Source organism: Aotus nancymaae, unplaced genomic scaffold, assembly GCF_030222135.1.
Source record: "Aotus nancymaae isolate 86718 unplaced genomic scaffold, 86718_ANA_hifiasm-v0.15.2.pri h1tg000049l, whole genome shotgun sequence".
In the NCBI taxonomy this organism is placed as follows: domain Eukaryota; kingdom Metazoa; phylum Chordata; class Mammalia; order Primates; family Aotidae; genus Aotus; species Aotus nancymaae.
In genome coordinates, this window is record NW_026988463.1 from 33,588,354 (window position 1) to 33,605,980 (window position 17,627).

General features: G+C 60.0%; 1 long non-coding RNA gene across 1 annotated transcript; it reads right to left on the minus strand.

The window, feature by feature from the left end:
* Nucleotides 1–5,986: 5,986 nt before the first annotated feature.
* LOC105718437 (uncharacterized) lies at nt 5,987–10,125 on the minus strand. Its single transcript, XR_001107764.2, has 3 exons — nt 9,919–10,125; nt 7,995–8,071; nt 5,987–6,894 (listed from the first exon to the last, which is right to left on the minus strand). It is a non-coding gene; the product is annotated as an uncharacterized LOC105718437 (long non-coding RNA).
* Between the last annotated feature and the right edge of the window lie 7,502 nt (nt 10,126–17,627).

Below are 17,627 nucleotides of genomic sequence, written 5' to 3' on the forward strand. Positions count from 1 at the left end.
AGGCACTTGGAATCGGTTTCTTTCTGCTGTAAAAATGGAAACATCCCCTATGTGAGACACAAGCTGGCAAGGAGAACGCCGCTTCGAAATCACACCCGCGGTGGGGCGGGTGGCGGCCGGGGGCCCCCAGGCCTGCCAGGCAAGAAGGGCTTCGTGCACGGGGGTGGGGAGCCAGGAACCCGGGGGTGCAGGGGCGAGGTGCAGACCCCCCAGCCAGACAACCCTGCTGGAACATAGGCTGGGCCCTCCCTGCCTTGCGCCTCTCTTTTCCAAAAACAGCAACGGTGCCGGCTGCATCCGGCTTCCCGCACCCGCCCAGAGATGCTGAAATAGCTGTGAGGGAGGTGGGCGAGCTGCGCAGTGTAGGGGGGCTATCCGAGTTGGGGAGAATGGCTCCCCTCCCTGGGGAGCAACAGCAAGGTTGGGTGTGGGGTCTGTGACAGTGTCTGGGCGGCAGAGAGGGTCCCCCAACTCACTGCATGTGCCAGGCCTCCCCGGGGGCCTTCAGAACCACACGTGCCAGCCAAGCGCATGCAGGACCTCGGCTGTGGTTCCCCCAGGCGCACCAGGCTGGCACAAACCTGATCATCCCTACTGGGCACCACAGCCACCGATGAAAGTGTCTCTACTTTCCTGGCTGGGACCTTCCTCCCCAGCCCTCCCTGGGCACTGCTCAGCTGCAGGCTCTGCACCTTGGGTCTGAAATCCTCACGTAACTGTAAACCAGCCCGCCACACACCCACAGGCGTGAGGACATGTGTCGAATGTGTGAAACGCCCCCACCCACTCAGCTGTTCTCATCTTCAGGTTTTCAAGGACACGGCACAGCACCCACACGCTGTGGCCAACGGTGGACATTGGCGGGTGGAGGCCAGGATCGGCAGGGCAGGGGTGGGGGCTGGGGGTGTGGCACCACCTCCGCATGCCTTTCCCCATGGGGCTGCAGGTTATCACGGGATGAGAGGAGGGCCAGGCTCACCAGGGCTAGGGACGGTAAGGGGTGTCCTCCAGCCCCGGAGCCCATGCCCAGCTCCCAGGCTGGTAATGACGGATCCATCAACACCGTGTGGCCAAAGCCTGCACTCTCAGGGCCCCGGCCTCCTGGGCTGTCACCCCGTGTGAGGAGCCAGGGATTCCTGGCCTGAAAACTGTCTCAGGGCCTGGCCAGTCCTTCCAGCCCACTCTGCTATTAAAATGGATTCCTGGGGAGGCAAGTCCATGTGGGTGTAAAACCTGGACTGCCGGCACAGTCACATGCACGTTTCCACACCCACCGTGTGCACATCCGTGTGCTCAGCCAGCACATGCTGATACACACACGTGTGCTCGCACACATGCTCATCAAACATGCACACACACTCATGTGCAAACATCCACACATGCATGCCCACACGTGCGTGCTCACACATACGTGCTCATCAAACATGCATACACACTCATGTGCACACATCCACACACAGGCATGCCCACATGTGTGTGCTCACACGCTCATCAAACATGCATACACACTCATGTGTGCACACACATGCCCACACGTGTGTGCTCAGGCATACATGCTCATCAAACATGCATACGCAGTCATGTGCAAACATCCACACACGCATGCCCACACGTGCATGCTCACACATAAATGCTCATCAAACATGCATACACACTCATGTGCACACATACACACATGTCCACATGCACGTGCTCACACATACATGCTCATCAAACATGCATACACACTCATGTGCACACATACATGTCCACACACACGTGCTCACACACATGCCCATCAAACATGCATACACACTCATGTGCACACATCCACACACACATGTTCACACATGCATGCTCACATATATATGCTCATCAAACATGCATGCACACTCATGTACACATCCACACAAACACATGCCCACACACACATGCTCACTCACTTTTGTACACACACTCTTGCATGCTCACCCACACGCCCATGCCCACACATGTCCGCTGACAGGCTTGTGCTTACACATCTCCACACTCCCCTGCACACAATTCACACACCCAGCTGCACATTTTGTCCATGTTGCCTTTTGTTTCTCCCTCGGGCCCTTTACACAGACTCTAGCTGACGTTCGGAGGTGGTATCCTGCCCATGGCTGCCAAATGCCCCTCTCGTGTGTCGGGTGGGGGTCGTGGGCCCTCCCTGAACCCCAGTGACACAAAGCCTGCCTCACCACCCAGGGAAGCCTGGGGCCGGCCACACGCCAGGAGCAACTTCAGCAGAGTGGTGCTGGGCTGGCAGCCGGCTGGCATCTCTGCTCAGCCGGCCGCCTGCTTGGTGGCTGCAGAGACTACTCACTGTGGGGCTGGGCCCTCACTGGGACCCCAGGAGGACATGGGGGGAGTATAGGCCAGGCAGCCACATGGGAGTGGGAGCCGGGCCGGAGTCCACTGCTGGAAGATAGGACACAGGCTGGAAAGGCAGGGTGCTGGGGGCAGGAGCTTGGGCTGCGAGGGATGGGCACAGAAATAAGGCAGCAGGCTGGGGAGAAGGCCCCTCCCCACAAGAAATCATCCCTAAGATTCCAAAGACTTGGAAAACACCTCGCTAGGAGAAGCTTCATGGAGTAGGCCCAGCACCCAGACGGGTGGGAGCCGAGCAGGGCAGGGCTGGGCCAGCTGGGCCAGCACCACCTGGGAAGCTCCCTCTGCAAAGCCCTTCCCGTGCTCTTCTGGCTCCAGGTTGGCAAGGCTGAGTTGAGCGTCTGGGGTCAAGGTTGATCACTGGGGCCCGGGCACCAGGCAACAGACAGGCTGTGCTGTGTGGGCCTCCCCAGGGACCGCTGCAGCTCATGGAGTGGGAGCTACACCTGGAGCCCCTCTTGGCCAGCTCTGCATGCCTCCAGGCCACCACTGCAGCCAGCACAGTGGTCCTGGGAGGAGGGTGAGAACCCTGTGGGGGCGGGGGTGGGGGTTTGTGCCCTGTTTGGAGAGAGGGCTGTTCAGGGAAGGGAACAAGATGGGGCTGCAGGCCATTCCCTCCCAGCGACAATGACAGAGCTGCAGCCACAGTCCCCTTGGTCCCCTGTGCCACAACTGTGAGGATGATGGCAGCTGAGGATTCGTTGGGGTCCCACCCTGTCCCAGGAGGCATGGACTTGCTGAGGCCCAGCTGGTCAACTTCCAGGAGGCCCTGACCATGGCCAAGGCCCAGCCATGAGGGTCTCCTCCTCAGCCGGGGGCAGCCGACTCCTTGGGAAAGGCAGGGCTAGGCAGCTCCCACACCCTCCCCACCCCAGGATGAGCCTGCAGAGAAGGGCAGCTGTGTTTTCAGCTAGAACTATGGGCACGAGGGTCCAGGTAAAGGGCTGTGCAGACGAGCCACCTGCAGTGCCCATGGCCCAGCCTGAGGCAGCTCACTCCCGCCCATGCCCCCGCCCAGGCTCCAGCCCACTGGCTGCTGGCCAGGCCTGAATGGCAACTGCTTCAGACTGGACCCCATGCCCTGAGGTGGCCAGGGCTCTGCATGGCAGGTGCAGGGTGCAGAGTGCAGTGAGAGTGTGGAAGGGCTTCAGTGGGAGACCCTGATGCTGAGCAGACACAGTACAGCCTGGTAAACAAGGCCTGTGTGCTGGGCACACCAGTGCATGGGGTCCTGTCTGAAGCAGCTGCTCATGGGGGCTGCCCCATCCCCAGGCTGAAGTCCAGGCCACACCACGCTGAGATGAGCAGGATCTTCCACCAGGAAGCCCCAGTCTTCCAGAGGGAGGACTTGGGGCTCCAGGACAGCACCCCAGGACCATCGGTGCTCACAGATCAGCAACCGGGAGGAGCCCACTGGGTTCCCAAGAGCTGCAGGAAGGTGAGGAAGTGACCCAGTTGTGGGGGAGGAGGAGTCTGGCTGGCATGGCCACCTCAGAGGTCCTGCAGGCCGCCCTCATCACCTGGGGAACCCAGGACTCTGAGAGTGGGCCAAGGAGCAAGGGGTGACATTGCCATGATGGCGCTCACCATGATGCGCCCAGGTGCCCACGACTGTAGGGACTGAGGAAATGAGCCTGGACAGTGAGACTCAGCCAGCTGGGGTCCCCATGGCAGTGTGGGGCAGGTCTGTCTTCGTCTCCTGGTTGTCAGGGGATGTCAGGCCTATCAAGCTGTGGGGAGAGCCGGGCCTGGGGCTAGGGGTGGCAGAGCTGAGTGTAGCAGCTGCAGCCCAGTCCAGCAAGCCGAGCACCACGGACACCAGGTGGAGGTCCCTGCAGGGAGCGTGGCAGGAAAGGGTGTGTGGACAGGTGCTCCCCCGCTGCTGAGCCTGACTTCTCGGCTTGCTCTGGAGCCTGGCGGGGCTCTGGGGACCCGGAGCCGGCACACAGCCCTGGGCCACATCTACTGTGTGTGAATGAGTCAAGTTTAGAGTTCTCCACGCCAGTCGGTGGCAGTCAGGGCAGGGCGGGGCCCATGCTGCCAACCCTAGCTGCAGACACCCAGAGCTCAGAGCCAGGAGTGGCCAGGGCCTGGGGTCTTGAGTGTGAAAATGCGGCCGGCCTGGCAGGGCCTCTGAGGGTGCCCTGGCACCGTCCTGGGCCCTGGCCTAGGTGCTGGGTGGACTGCTCCTTCCTGGGTCCTCCTGCAGCTCCTGGGAGCTGACCCAGGAGCCCACCCCTGGGTACCCCTGGCTCTCCCAGCTCAGTGTTTCTCCTACAATCAATCAGGGTCTTGCCAGGAAGGGTCGGGGCTGCCACCTCCCTGGGCCACCCTGGCAGACAGCTGGGAGGGGCTGCCACAGACCACCTGGGTAGGTGGTCCACAGGGGCCCTGTCTCACGCTGGGCCAGGTCTGCAGCCTGTGTCTAGTCTGGGGTGGGGTGGGGGACTTTGCTGTTTCACTGCACCCCCCATCAGCCCTGCTAGGAGGGCTGCCACACGCAGGGAGACACAGAGGCTCAGGTCCACACTGCTCCACCAGCCAGACCCAGAGCTTCCTAGCAGGGACCATCTGGGGCTCGAAATCCCAGCCATCACTCAAGGGGGTTCACTTGTGCCAACACCTTTCTTTTAGAGGGGGTGTGTGGGGGCGTCCAGTGACAGCATTAATCCCCACAGTCCACAAGGCTCCAAAAGGGGTGGCCCCATCCAGGCACCCCTGGGCACTGGCCCTGGGTCACGCTGGGCTGGGCCCCATGACCCTGAGGCCAGGTCTGGCGCGGATTCACCTGCTCTTCCTTCAGTGCCTTCTAACGCCATCCAGCCGCCGCAGCCAGGCTGAAAGGAGGCCACACCCCAGTCACTCAGGAGCCACTTCAGACAGCTCTGTGAGACTTGAGGGCTTCAGTCCCGGGGGACACGCCCATCCAGGCTGCCTCAGCTGCCCGTGGAGCCTCCAGCCACAGGATGAGGGGTGACCACCCTCCCCCACTCAGTCTGCTTGGGCCATCCGGTTGGCCGCAGAGCAGAAGGACCGAGATCAAACCACAGAACAGAGCACGTGGACAGGTGGGCAGCACTACAGAGGGGAGAGTGGACCTGGAGGGTGTCTGGAAATCCACACACACCAAGGCCAGAGCTCACAAGAGGAGGGGCGGGCGCTGTTCCATCCAGAAGTCTGAATCGTCCCTGGTCTACCTACAGCTGCTCTCACCTTCCTTTTGCTGCAGTGCATGTCAAATGCATGAATGAATGAGCAAATGAGTGAATGAGACCCTGCCACCAGCACCCACAGGGTTACATCAAGGCCACCGAGGCTCAGCGGGGACAGGACTGACCAGTGTCACACAGTCAATGGGGGGAGGGCATCACACAGGGCCTCCTTGCCAGAGGCTGGGCTGGAGCTTGACCCCAGGGCCACCTGGCTCACCTCCTCTGTCCCCATAGCCACTTTTCAGTCCCCACCATGGCCACCACACCCCTGTCCCCCACCTCTGTCCCCATAGCCACCCTGCCCATGGAGTTTATCGCTTGATTAAGAGCAGCATTTAAGTACCCAGGGAGAAAAATCAATTCACCTGGTTCCACTTTAATCCATCAGTTCCATTTCTGATAAATGTCCCTGTGCTGAAGTCACCATGTAGCTCCAGGGCCCCGCAGAGATTAGCTGCCAAGTCAGGCAGCCAGGGCGGGCACCTGGTGCGCTGGGGCAGGCTTGGACCCTCAGCTGACCATGCCTGCCCACCCCGCTTCCTGGCACTTTCCATGGTGGTAGGTGTGGGTATAGAGTTCAGAGCCCAGCTCTGGCCCCACCTGCCAGGGCCTCGATGAGCCCAGCTCCCGTTCCATGAGCTGGTGACATTGTCAGGCTGGGATTAAACGGGATCTGTGGCTGCCAGGCTGGGCCCCTCAGGAAGGAGCCGACACCAGAGGACGAGTGGATTAGACGTGAGGTCAATATTTGTGGAATTGAATTGAATCTGTCACTTGGGGCTGTGTATGTTCCAGGTAATTTTGTGGTTTCTGCTTCTGGCAGGAAAACCCAACACGATGAGGGCCCCTCACAGGTCAGGTCACAGTCACCCCACCCAGGAGAGAGACGCGTGGAGCCCTGTGTCTCAGCAGGCAAGGTAGGGGGATGGGGCGGGGGCAGGGAGGTCCCCAAGTGCTGGCCAGGGGATGTGTCTGCAGGGGTTGCCGACTAAGGAGGGTCTTCCCTGGCCCCCAGGACATGGAGGCCCCACAGCCAGGCCCTGCCCCCAGCTCCCGGGACCTGCTGGCCCTTTAGGAGCTGGGGGATGCTGGGTCTGACCTCTCTGCTGCTGGTGTCACTGCAGGGCCATGCTGCACTGTGCTGGTTGTTGTCCAGGGTTGGGGGTGGGCAGATGGAGGGATGTGGACAGTGGATGCCAGGTCAGGGCGGGCCCAGCAGGACGGAGGCTGTCCACCTCTATGGTCAGCATTCCCCTCTGAGTCCCCGCAACTCTGCAGCCAGGAAGCCCTGTAGTGTGAAGAGTGGGGACATCGTGACGCCCTGACCCCGAGCCCACCAGGTGGCCCCAGGGCCCCACCCCTCCTGTCCCTTCCTGCATGGGTCTAGGGTGATGGGGGCTTGTCTGAGGCCCAGTGCTGCCCACCTCGAATCCCCAAAGCCCAAATTGGATTAGCTGTGTTTAGAAAGCAGCAAAGCTGCTTATATTTGAGCAAAGGCTCAGCAGATTACCCTGAGCCAAGAGAGTGTCTGCCTGCGTGAGGTGGATTTGAGGAGGAAAAACTGCACTAAACAGGTGTTAATTGGAAACAAACTCAGGGGAGGATCGGAGCTGACCAGGCCCTCCACCTGCCGGGTAACGCCTTCTCGAGCAGGGGCTCCTGCTGCCGCTGGGACAACCAGGAGCAGATGGCGTCAGGCCGCAGGCCACTGGGCCCAAGGACCCAGGAAGGGGCACCCAGGACCGCCCACGGGAGAAGGGTGTGGTGCCGACACGAGGTCACAGGGAGTCCCTGAGACTGGGCCTCCACCCCGTGACTCAGTTTCCACCCAGTGACCCTCTCAGAAGCCCAGGGCCCAGCACGCAGGAAGCTCCGTGAGAGCTCATCATCACATTCGCTCCAGCAGCTGGGAAAGCCTTGGAGGCCTGGGGCCTGCTGGCCAGACCCTGTCCTGGGCCCTGAACACAAACTGGGCCTGGAAGGGACAGTGAGGTGGGCCGGAGCCCACACCTGCTCAGTGCAGCAAGCCCGAGCACCCAGTGGGTGGGCCCTGCAGCCAGGGAGGCCCCACACCCCAGCCTTCCAGGTCTTGCCCTGGGGACCATGTGCCACGTCACATAGCCCACCCATGGGACCCTCCTAATCCCAACCAGGAGGGAGAATGGAGAATTTTTATTTCAAAGGAGTGCAAATACACAAATCCTTCCCTCCCCTACCGTAAAGAGCCTGGCTGCCTTTAGGAGGGAGGGCAGGATTTTTAGCCTCTCCCTTCCTCAAGGCACAGCAGGCCGAGTGTGTGTCACTTATGCCCCTTTTACAAGTATAGAATCCAGCTCTGCGCGGTCAGGTCTTCCCAGTGGAGGCGTTTGCTCTGGGGTGCCAGCTCACCTATCCGTTGGACCTGGCTCCTAGGGGTCCAGCAGCTCCCTGGCCTCCAGCTGATATGGAAGAGAAGACTGTGGTCCCTTTAAATGACACAGAAGGAGGGAAGGGAAGTGCTGAGTAGAGGAGGGCGTGGTCCTTGGCTAGGGCTCCACCCCCACGGACCTAGATGAAGACAGGCATTTCCTGCCCAAATGTTGCATTTCCCGCCCAAATGTTGCATTTCCCAAGGCCACCCTGGCCTGCCATGCCCCCATCCTGTGCCTATAAAAACCCGAGACCCTAGCAAGGCAGACACAGAAGCCACTGGGCGGCGAGAGGAACACATTGGTGGGAGAAGATAAGCGTCTGGACATCCCAAGGACATCGCCGAGTGGCCCGACTCCAGGGGAAAGCCATCTCCCTCCGGCTCCCCCATCTGCTAAGAGCTGCTTCTACTCAATAAAACCTTGCACTCATTCTCCAAGTCCACGTGTGATCCAATTTTTCGGTACACCAAGGCAAGAAACCCCGGGATACAGAAATCTCTCTGTCCTTGTGATAAGGCAGGTCTCTCTGAGCTGACAGCACCAGCCGCCTGCAGACAGCTAACCTGAAAGACCACCCTGCAACACATGCCCGCTGCGGTTCAGGAGCTGCAAACCTCCACCCCTAGACACTGCCGTGGGGTTGGACCCCCGCAGCCTGCCCCTCTGTACGCTCCCCTAGAGGTCTGAGGTTTGAGCAGCAGAGCACTGAAGTGAGCCCTTCCCCTGCTGCACGCCCTGCCCTGCGAGGGGGACAAGGGGACTTTTCCTGTTTCACTGTGAGGGGGTAGGTAGGGATCCCCTGGCTGGAGACAGCACGTGGGGGAGAGACCAGATGAGCCCAGCAGGTGGGGGATTCTCCTGGGGGGGAGGCTGAGGCCATTAGGAAAGGAGGGGCTGAGGGGACGCCACACCCCACCCCCCTCCGCCCCCCGCCCCCCTCTGCACCCCTCCTGAGGCTCAGGAGACTGAGAGCAGAGCTCAGAGGCCCACACCCAGCACACAGGGAGCAGTGGGGGCTGTGGTCAGGGCCGAAGCACACGTGATGGCAGGCGAGGGAGAGGGAAGTGGGGCGAGCCAGCCCTGTGGTCCTCTAGGCCCAGCTTCTGGAGATCCAGGCCCCCTGGAATGGCCCAGGGCAGGAGCCTCCAACACTCACCCCAAGATGCCTGTGGCCCCACCCTGAGTGAGGTCCTCCCGCCAGCCATGACTGCCCTGGAGTAGCTTCTCAGCTCCCCGTAGTCAGCACTCGGCCTCTCTGCCTCATGCCCTGTCATTTCAGCGGATCCTGAGCCAGAGAAAGCCATCAATTATTCAGCTCCTGCCTCTCAGCCTCCTCCGTTACTACCTCGTAAAGCTGGGAGATAAATCTCTCTGCTTGCTCCGTGGCGCCGACAGGGAGCAGGGCGGCACCGGGACTGGGACAGGCCCCGGCTGGGCCCCAGGTCCCCGAGCCAGCACGGGCAGCCTGCAAGGCTTCCCTGCTATTAAACCTATAATTCAGCAGCAGTGCAGCCAGGGCCTGGCATACAGGGTCCCCAAGATGAGGAGGGGCTGCCCCTGCCGGAATGCACGGAGGGTGCCACCAGGGTGAGTCACAAGGACCACTTCTGCGATCTGGCAGGTCCCAGGGCCCCCTTTAGATCTGGGCCTGGGGAGAGTCTCTGATGCTGCTCCGGAGGATTGTGGAGCCCGACTCTGCTCACAGGGAAGACCACGCGGCTGTTGTGGGGCAGGACAGCTGAGGAGCATGCCAGGCAAGCAAGCGACGGGCACGGGGGTTGGGGGAGCACAGCGCAGTCCTAATGTCTTCAGCCACACCCAGGCTGACCCTGGAGGCCCGCATGGAAGACCCTGGAAGCGACCCTGGCCACCTCTGGTGGAAGAGGCAGCCCCAGCCTCACCTTTCAGGACAGCGCCATCTGCCACCGAGGCAGCTCCGGAGAGTGGGACAGCTGTGGGAGGCAGAACCTGCCCAGGCTGCCCTGCTGGGCACTCGCAGCCCCCTTCACCCTCAGCAAGGCTCTTGTCCCTGTGAAAACTGAGCAGTTGGACAGTCTGATGCCTTGGAGGGTCCAGGTGAGCCCCCCACCCCAACGCCCAGCCCTGCATAGCCGGGAAAGTGTCTGTTCTGTGGCTGAGTCCCACGCCTGCTCCAACCTCGGCAGGCCGTGGAGTGTCCCCGGTAGGAGACGGAGGGTGAACATAGGGGGACAAAGTCACAGGACAGCACAGCTGGGGTGGGGCCAGGCTGGGCAAATGGGCCATGAGACCCACTCAGAACCCGCCCTCAGCAGAGCCACGCCCACCCTTGCAAACTCTCTGCCCAGGGGTCCACTCTAAACCCACGGAAGCTGTGGCAAGAAGGGTGACTCCAGGCCTGGCCAAGAGGCTCTGGTCGACTCCGCCCCCTTCCTTTTCCCCTCCCCACTTCCCACTCTATAGGCCTCGGCAGGGCAGGAGCCGTGACAGAGGTGACAGAGGTTCGGAGTGGTCACTGAGTCCCTGCAATTAGCAGTAATGAGTTGACATGTGCGGGTGCCGGCCACAGGTCGAGTGCTAATGGAGGCTGATAATTAACTCCACCGGCTGAGAAGCGTGCAGCCCCTCCTCCCTCTGACCATTAATCCTCAGGACATCGAACAGCCCCGCCCCATGGCTAATGGGGTCTCATTCTAACCATAATGACAGGGCTGCTGCATACCAAACGCAGGGCTGGTGCAGGGAACACCCCCGTGCCAGGCTGGAGACCTGCCCCGGCCCCTTCGATGAGGGTCCTGCCCCGCTTACTGGCTCCTGCCCCAACCCTGTTCCTGGGGCCTTCCTGACTTGCCACCTTGCACCCCTCGGGGCAGTACACCTGGCAGCCCATCCCAGCCTACGTCTCAGCATGAGACACCCCTCCAGCCTCCACCTCCCAGCACTGCCTCCGGAACAGGGGCCGTTCAGACTCACAGCCTGCTGTCCTCCCCTGCACCTCACGCTGCCCCCAGCCACATCCAGTTTTGGGTGCTATTCATGGTGTACCACCGACCACCTGGCACCTGCTTCTGTCACAGCTTCAGTGCCCTCCCGGGCCAGCCAGCCCTGGACAAAGCAGCCCCGAGCCCTCCTGGACAAAGCAGCCCCGAGCCCTCCCTCCCTCTGGGCCTTGACCTCTGTTCCTGTGGCCAGCTCTGGTAGCAGAGCCAGCATCCACTCAAACGGGAAAGCAAGAAACTCTGTGGCTGCTTCTGTGCCTCCTTCTTCTGGGTGACAAGCCAAGTCTGTGTCTCCATCTCACTCAATCGTCGGGTTTATGCCGAAGGGCGGGGCCATTGTGCTCCATTCATGGGTCAGCCTTGTCTTAGGGGCCAAGGGGCCTGGTCCCCCTCTATGCCTGGCTGGATGACAGCTCTTCAGTGTCCCGGAATATTCCCCTGCCCATCTCAGCACAGGCGCTCACTCCGAGGGCCTGGCCCTCTTCGAGTACTACCCCATCTGGGAGCTGGGGGTGAGCACGCTGGGTCCCAGTGAGCACATCTCAGGTCCCTGACCCCTGGGCACCCCATAGGCTTCTTGCATTGCTGGGGGGCAGGAATGGGGCCCTCCTGCATGCTGCTTCCATGTGGCAGGGCCCAGACCTCCATCTCTCCTGCAGTCCCACAGCCCCTTCCCAGGTCATCTGCTACTGGAAACTCCACCACGGTGACCCTGAGCTGCCAGGAAAGATGGGTTACAATGGTACCGCTGCTCAGAGAGCAAGGGGCACCACTCCTGGCCACCATGTCAGGCACCGTCTGCTGGCACAGGAGGCCGGTGAGGGATGAGGAGACGCTGTCTTCAGAACGTCCTCTGCCTGCAGCAGCAAGGTCGCTGCAGCTTCACGGCGAGCAAATGCACATTCCATGGGCTTCATTCTCCCAATCTCCATTCTCCCAATCTCCAAAGACCGGACTGCCCCTGAGTGGCGGCTGTCGCACCTCAGTGCACACGGGAAGCCTTAAGCGGCAAGGTCCACACAGACCCCTGTCATGGCCAGGAACCCTCTAGGGTCTGCAGAACTCAGGTCAGAGGCTGGGAATCCAGAGCCTCACAACCAAATGGCCCAGGAAGTCCTTGAGAAGACTCACCTCCAAAACATTGCCGGAGCACCTCCCATGCACCTGGCACTCCACGGGGCACCCACATGCGTTTCCTTGCTCACTGACCATCCCATTGTACAAGTGACAAAACTGAGGTTCTGAAATGGGCAGAGGCTCAGCCCTCCTCTCACACGAGTGAGTGGCAGAGCTGGGATTCCCGATTCCCACCCGGGACCATCCACACTGGAGCCCACCCAGTTGTCTCCAGTAGGTGCAGACACAGGTGGGGCTGAGAAGCTGGCAGACAGGCAGGGGCACCCGGATCCCTCCCTGCTGGTCGCTGGTGGCTACACAGGGGCCATGGCGAAGCTCTCGAAAGCAATCTCTGGGCCATGCCCCAGCCCCTGGACCTTCATTCAGCAGTCTCTCAAAAACTAGTTTTCACCTTCTCCAGTAATCAGAAGCTGGGATCACAAAGCTTTCATCCTATGCAGGCCACCGAGCAGGCCATGGCTCTCTGGGCACAGGAGGAGGTCAGCTGTCAGCCAGTCCCATCCAGCCGCTGCCCAGGTGTACGGCCTCCTCCCCTCTTTCTGCTACCTCACCTCTGCTCCTGGTGCTGGAACATGTGACCCAGTGCCAAAATGTGCCTCCCCCAGACAGCCACCCCTCACACTGCCTACCATCATCAGTCACAGCGGCAAGAGTTTTCCAGGGTCCCCAGCTCACCCTTCCACTCTCTCCCCCAAACCCCCAGCACCCCCCACCCACCCCAGTCCTCAGCCCTGACTCGAATTTCTGCTTTCTGTGCTTTGCACGTCTGTGCCACCAAGTCACTGAGGCCAGGGCCAGGTCTTAGCTGCAGCCTTGAGGCTATTGAGAAAAGTTTGTGCAGGCAGGTAGGCAGGCAGGCAAGAAGGAAGGGAGGGAGAGAGGGAGGGAGGGAGGGAGAGGGAGAAAGGGAGGGAGAGAGGGAGGGATGGAGGGAGGGAGGGAGGGAGGGAGGGAGGGACGGAGGGGAGGGAGGGACCCAGGGTATCTTCTTATTGTTTCTTTTTCTTTTTTTTTTCAGATGGAGCCTCACTCTGTTGCCCAGGCTGGAGTGCAATGGCACGATCTCAGCTCCCTGCACCCTCCACCTCCGAGGTTCCAGTGATTCTCCTGACTCAGCCTCCAGAGTAGCTGGGATCACAGCCTCACACCACCATGCCTGGCTAATTTTTGTATTTTTAGTAGAGACGGGGTTTCCCCATGTTGGCCAGGCTGGTCTCAAACTCCTGACCTCAAGTGATCCGCCCGCCTCGGCCTCCCAGAGTGCTGGGATTACAGGCATGAGCCACCGCGCCCGGCCATAGGGCATCCTCTTAATTAGAGTGTGAGAACTGCGGATGTGGGCTGGGGAATAAGTTGACGCTGACAGAAAATAACTAACCATTGAAAGGAACAGGAAGTAAACAGAAGCAAATATTTACTGAATCCCTGGTGAGAAGGAACTTTCCAAGAATAAAGGGAAGGATGAGTAGACTTTGACTGTGTGGAAGCTAAATTCTCAGGTGGCTCAAAGGAAAACATCAAGCTAAAAGACAAGCAATGAGGCGGGTACATTTTTGACACTAACGTGACAAAAATTAATAGCATTAACACGGCAGGAACTTATCTGAAGCAGCAACACCGAGGGCGACGTGAGCGAACTGCGGACAAGGCAGCACACACAGCAACCCGGACGCCAGGGGGCGCGCCACAGAGCAGGCTGCCCCGTCCCCACCCCGCCCACACATGAGAGCCACCAGACACGCAGTCAGCATGCCCCAGCCCCTCCAGCCGGGCACCACAGAAGGCCCTCCCTCCTCCACCAAGGGCAGGGATCACAGGGCCAGGTTTTATCATTGGACAAGGTGTGTCCCGAGTCATGACCTGCTTAACCCAGGAATGCCCCTTTTTGGAATCTATGCTAATTAAACACTCAGAGGGGCGGACCTCACTCAGCCGGCTCAGATAATGACCACAGCATGCTTATAACTGCAAAAAAGGTGGAAGCAGCTACGCTATCCAACAGTGGGGCAACGTTTAAGTCGGTGCTGGGAGAGTCACACCATGGACCAGCCCCTGAAGAGACATCTGTGGTGAGCGAAATGCTCGCTATACAAGCCCAGGGAGGCTGTGAACTTGGAAGAAAGAATATGTGCACACAAGACTGGGAGGAGGCGAACACACTACCATTCGCCATGAGGGTCTCCTTTATTTACAATAAGAATATGCAGCAGAGACAGGAGAAAGGGATTCCCGGGCGTGAAGTGCAGGGCAAGAGGACTCAGGCGTCCTGATCAAACAGTAATGCCAGCACCTTCTGCATCGTGAGATAAGTCATCTCGGCTCTCCCAGGCTCCAATCATCTCTGTGACTGTAAGGACAGCCCTGTCCCTGGGCACGGGGCAGCTTTGAGGGAAAGGATAGAGGGCCAGGTGGGCAGGTGTGATGGAGGGTAAATGAATGAGTGAACAGACACACAAGGGGATGGAAAGATAGGTGGTGAATGCACGGGTGGGTGGATGGATGGTGAGTAGGTAAAAAATGGATGGGTGAGCAGATGGGGGAAGAACAGATGGGCGAGTAGAGAGATGGCTGTGTGGATGAATGGTGGGTGGACAGGTGGACAAATGGAGGAATGAATGGCGGGAGGGAGGGATGGATGGATAGATGGGTGGATGGACAGATGAGCAGATGGATGAAGAGATGCATGGATGAGTGGGTGTGTGGATGTATGGGTAGATGGACAGATGAGTAAATGGATGGATAGATGGATGGACACATGAATGGATGGGTGAGCAAGTAGATAGGTGGATGGATGGAGGAATGAAAGGATGGATGGATGGATGGATGCATGGATGGATGGATGGATCAGTGGCAGGTGGATGGGTGAAACAATGAATGGGTAGCGGGATGGATGGTGAGATACATGGATGCTTGGATGAATGGATGGTGAACAGTGGATGAGTGGGTGCTCGGTGAGGGGCTCTGGTGGATGAGGCTTAGCCACTGACCCATGCCCTGGCCTGTGTGTTTGCCCCTCCCTTCCAGGAACTCTGCTGGGCCACCTCTTAGGCAATACACCATCCTGGGACATCTTGCAGACAAGGAAATAGGCCTCAAGAGGCGACGGTGCCTGCACAGGGCACACAGCCACAGGGCCACCTTCTACATGGCTCCCACCTTTAGCCATGTCTCCAAGGAAGCTGGGTTTTGTGGGGTATTTTTGAGACGGGGTCTCTCACTCTGTCACCCAGGCTGGAGTGCAGTGTCATGATCTCAGCTCACTGCAACCTCTGCCTCCTGGGTTCAAGTGATTCTCTTGCCTCAGCCTCCCAAGTAGCTGGGATTACAGGCGCCCGCCACCACGCCTGGCTGATTTTTGTATTTTTAGTAGAGACAGGTTGCACCATATTGGCCAGGCTGGTCTCCAACTCCTGACCTTGTGATCCGCCTGCCTCGTCCTCCCAAAGTGCTGGGATTACAGGCGTGAGCCACCACATCGGGCCAAAAGCTGGGTTTTTACAGGGGCAGGTCCTCAATGTGGATGCCCCTTTGTTAAAGTCTCTGCCCCAGCAACCTGCAAGCAGCCACTTGCCCTGGACTCCAGGCGGCTGCCCTCCCCTTGCTGTCCTCTGGACTGTTCAGTATGTAGAAGGACCGGCCCTGCAAGGCCGCCATAAATCCCGGCCCTGTCCTACAGCAGATCAATCGCCAATCGGCTCCAAATCCCCTAGATGTCTCGGCCGCTCGGCCCAGCTGCAGGAGCCACAGTCATGGCTGTCTCTAGATGCTGCTGGCTACATATATTGAACTTGAAGCATCGGATTACATGTTTGTTCAATAGCAATAAACTCCCAAAGTTTTATGGGGTCATAAAACCACTGCCTGGGCTCCCACTTAGGTGGTGTATAATGTGCACAGGCTGGTTTCCCTGCTAATGGGGCGGCGCAAGTGATTTGGGGCTATTAGCTGGAAACCCCATCTGCACTTCCCAAAATCTCATAAATAAGGTGGTCCCCCCGGAGCATGCCAGACTCAGCCTTGAAGTTCGAGGAGAGGAAGAAAGGTTGGAGCCGTGAGAAATGATTAGGGAGGGAGGGAAGCCAGGTGGGCTGGGGGAAGGCAGGGGATGTCAGGAAAAAGGAGGGGGCAGGGCTCAGCCCAGACGCCCGCCGCCCTTGAGCACACCCCTGCCCAGCCTCCAGCTTAGGAGGACTCAGAGGACAGGTACCTCCTCCCAAGGTCCTGGGCCCCAGCTTCGCCCTCTAAGGAGGGCAGTTCAGGCTCTTGGGGAGCTTGGAGGAAGGGCTACTGTGGACAGTGGACAGAGAGGAGGGAGACGCGTGCACAATAGCACCCAGGCAGGGCCACCATGGGTGGGTCCCCACAGACCCACGGGCAGTCAGAGAGGAAGACAACAGAAACACGGAGGCCGAGGCAGAGCGGGGAGATGGCCAAGCGACCCTAAGCAGGCTGACGCTGGTGTGTGCATCTGGGGAGGTGTCCCGTCTGTGGCCCAGGGTCAGGGTGAGGCGCTGCTGGAGGCGGAGGTGGAAGAGGCAGCTTAGGAGGCGGCGAGTTCCCATCTAGGGGCGGGGACCACAGGGAGAGCCCGAGGGAGGCGTTGTGTGAGGGCCCTCGGCTCTACCCTGGACCGAAGTCACCATGTGCAGACGTGCTCAGGTCCCGGTGCCAAGTGCCCCATAAGAGTGTCTGGGATCCCGGCAGGAAGACGCCTGGACAGGATGGGGAGAGGCAGCCAGGCAGCCAGGAGCTGGGCATGGGGCAGGGCCAGGCAGGCGCAGAGGTGGGCAGCCAGACTCTGATGGTCAACCCAGACTTGGCCATGGCCAGGCGAGAGTGAGGGGCCGGCGTCTTCCAAGCCCCCACGCCCCATTCCCTAGGGTAGCCCAGCCGGTGGCACTGGCACACGGGACACGGCCAGTTGCCTTTCAGCTCTGGCCAGGCTCTTCTCAGTGCTGGAGGTGGGCATGACTTTGCCCTGATCTTTGTAACTTTGCTATCGACCCAGGTCCTCAGAAATGCATCGATTTGCCCAAATCAATATTTATTGTGGCTTCAAAGACTAGGGGGTTGGAGAGGGGGGCCTGTGGGCTGATGAATGGAGTCAAGGCGGCCAGAGAGCGGTCACCCCCACCTCCCTCCCAGCAGTCCTCAGCAGCCTCTGCACCTGCCCTGCCCTCACCCAGCCCCCGCCTCCACCCTGAGGGCCCCAGGGACAGTCCACCCAGGTGTGGACAAAGGATGAGCTGGCAGAGGTCATCGGTGCCCAGGTGACCCCGCTCACTCTTGCACCTCGGACAACGAGCGTCCTGCCCACTGGGGCTGTTTCCCGAAGGCTCAAAGTGAGTTCCCGGGAACCAAGCCCATCCAGGGTTCATTTCCCAAGGGAAGCCCCTCCCTCAGGGGAGTCTGGAAGTCAGGGGTGTTGGGGAGAGCTCCCCCCGGCGTCCCCACCTTCCAGGTCACACAGCGCCTCTAGGTGGGCTCCTGTCTCA